General features: G+C 33.5%; 1 protein-coding gene across 3 annotated transcripts in view; it reads left to right on the forward strand.

Moving 5' to 3' along the window:
* The window catches only part of LOC144958689 (uncharacterized), an 80376-nt gene extending 77309 nt beyond the window's left edge, over positions 1–3067 (forward strand). For 2 of the 3 annotated variants that reach the window (XM_078890829.1, XM_078890830.1), the window contains one exon: positions 1–3065. This exon is cut by the window's left edge and continues 2061 nt beyond it. The gene's annotated coding sequence lies outside the window, so the exon portion shown is untranslated. The other variant, XM_078890827.1, reaches the window with a different exon arrangement.

Here is a 3067-nt window from a genome sequence, read left to right on the forward strand (position 1 = left end):
ATTAGCCCTTTCGGGGATTAACAACGAATAGGTTACATATTGAATAAAAAAGGTGCCATAATCTCTTTAGTATCAGGGCGTATAATATGCACATTCATGTGATTGTAGTGTGTAAATGAACGAGGATAAATTATCTTTAATGACAACCAGAACGTATGTGCGCTTGAAAATAAGATATCATCACTCTGAAACCAAAAAGATCAGTTTACACAAGGTATATGCATCCATTCTCCAAGGCACTGGTGTTACACTTCCAATGAGATTTGAACCATTGTTTTGACGTCACACTTTGTAAATTATCTTTAGATAATAGGTATCTAATATATCAAATAAATAAATAAAACAAACAAAAAATGAATTTTAAAAATTCCCTTCATTCATCTCCTACTCCTAGGGGAATTTTGTTTTAGGGTCTATTCCAAGAGAAGTTTGAATTGCCCAAAACCACTGAGCCACACTTCCTGTTGTTGTATCGCTTTGTGAACCCACCTAACCTTAAAACCAACCCATTCTTATGACACAGGTTCACAGTAAATTGCATTACTGCTGATATGGACGAGAAAACGCCAGAATGCAGCAAGTCAAAATATAAAAACGCGTGTATGAACGAGTGAGAGATAAAACAAAAAGAAAAATACAAGAAAAAAAAATACTGTCTCAAAAAGTTAGTCTGCCTCGACTATAAGAAAAACCCAGCCCAATAATTGGATTCAATAGTTTGATGTCACGTCGCCCAGCAACGGCGGCCATCGCGGTTCTAAACAAAGAAAATGGGTACTACGTTTTATTCTTCATGCTGGCGAGAACTTTTCGTATGTCTTGTGATCAGAATGTGTAAAAGTCAAAACATGATCAGATTTATAATGCTTTTTTTTTTCCTCTGGATACGCTTTTATGCTCGTCGGAGAAATATTTCACAAGAGCGTCCGCCATTGTTCCGATAGTTTAGAGCCAGTTATTAAGTTACCAGGCGTCATTACGAAGGAAGTGACGTTACGACTGTTGAAGCGTATTCAACCAACCTTGATTGCAAGAAAAATAAAACATTAGATATTATCAACAGTACAAGCAGGCTGATTTTTGGAGATGGTTTTCTTCTTGTATGATTCTTTCTGCCTTGTTTCATACTCACGTTTTCAGAATGTTGTCTCACACCAGTGCCTGCTCCCTGTAAATAGTGCAATGAAATAAATCACAGATGAGTTTTAATAGACAAAAAAAACAAAAAACAAAAGAAAGACAATGCGTGATGTAAAAAAAATAAAAAACTGGTTCCAACCTCATTTGAAGTGTTAAACCATACTTCCGGAAGATTGGATGCATAATTTTTTGTAATTGGTCTTCCAGTTTCATAAAAATGGCATCTTATTTTCTTGTCTAAATATATAAACTGGTCGTCAAGAAAGATCATAGGGATAGTGTGCGCTTGGCTAAGAAGCTCACAACATTGCCACCCGGAAGTATAACGGACCAACACACAATCTATGTGTAACCTTAAACGTTTATAGTCTGATCAATACAGTTTAGTAAGAATTACTCATAAAACGGATGGCAAAAAACAATAACAAAACCCGAGTGATGTCAACTTCATTCTATCTATTAACATAACGAAATTGACGTCACTCTTTTTTTTGTTATTGTTTTTAGCCGGCCGTTTTTATAAGTAGTTCTCACTAAATTGTATCTATCACACCTATAAACGTTTCAGGTTACACAAAGTTTTTTTGTTTGTTTTTTATGTTGGTACGTTATTTCCGGCTGACGACTGATATGAGATTTTTGTATAAACGCATAGCATTAATAAAAAAAAGTATATGTCCAAAAAATGTGAGATTTTAGGTTTTTCCCTTTGGGAAACCGCATCCTCCGTGAAACCTATATACCCATGTTTCATATAATTTAGTTTTGAATATCAATTCTACTTTCATCAAATAAGTCATCCACACACGAAAGCGTTATGAGGCTGTTAATCGCACATTATTGTTATTGTTGTTGTTGTATTCGTGCCCATTTTGATACTAAATTAAATATTAGTTATTCCACCACGCATCTTCAGAAAATATAATTACGAGAATTACACAATAAATATATAACATATATCGTTTTGATTGGTTATATCTAGATCATTTTTTATAAAATCATGCATTTAAACTACAAGATGACAATGTTTTGTTTGATAATTTAAAGATGTATTATAATTAATTATCAGTTTTATATTAGCTGCTCCGTGTGCATGTGTGTGTGAACGATGCAAGAAGGGAAAGAGAAAAAAAAAAAAAAGAGAGAGAGAGAGAGAGAGAGAGAGAGAGAGAGAGAGAGAGAGAGAGAGAGAGAGAGAGAGAGAGAGAGAGAGAGAGAGAGAGAGAGAGAGAGAGAGAGAGAGAGAGAGAGAGAGAGAGAGAGAGAGAGAGAAGAGAGTGTATGTGTGAGATAGGGGAAGGGGGGATCGAAATAAAAATATACAGAGGGGGTGGGTGGATCTTAGTCATCATTCCAAGGGTGGTGATTTAAGTTATAGTATATTTTGTATAATTATCTAACAATGCAATTTTAATTGTTTATATTTGATTAAAGTGGCTACAAATCATCAATATGGGGTTCCGTTTTCGTTTTTCTTTTTCTTCAAAGCTCACACAGTGTGACGATGATGTTTATATAAATTAAAGCAGTGTATTTATATGTATACAGAATATATATATATGCTTTAGTTTTGTTTTATTTTGTTTTGTTTGTTTTTTTTTCTTTTGTTTTTTGGTGGTTTTTCTTTTTTTTTTTTTTTTGCTTTTTATCTGTTTGTTTTTTCTTGTTTGCTTTTTGTATGATTTTATTTTGTTGTTGTTTTTTTGTTTTCTTTGGTCTTTCTCTTTGTTGTTTTCTTGAGAAGTAAAAATAGAAATTCATAAGGAGCTAAAAAGATAAGTGTCATTTCTCCGATCATTTTAACTTCAAATTCAATTTTCGTCATCTGGTTCATCACAACGCAAGTTATCTTATACAATTGCCTCATCACCCCATGCCTTGCTTCCAAGCTTGGCCTTATTTTTTTTATTTATTTTTTTTGGAGATT

Source organism: Berghia stephanieae, chromosome 13 (genome assembly GCF_034508935.2).
Source record: "Berghia stephanieae isolate SIO BIC M18660-M18661 chromosome 13, UCSD_Bste_1.3, whole genome shotgun sequence".
In the NCBI taxonomy this organism is placed as follows: domain Eukaryota; kingdom Metazoa; phylum Mollusca; class Gastropoda; order Nudibranchia; family Aeolidiidae; genus Berghia; species Berghia stephanieae.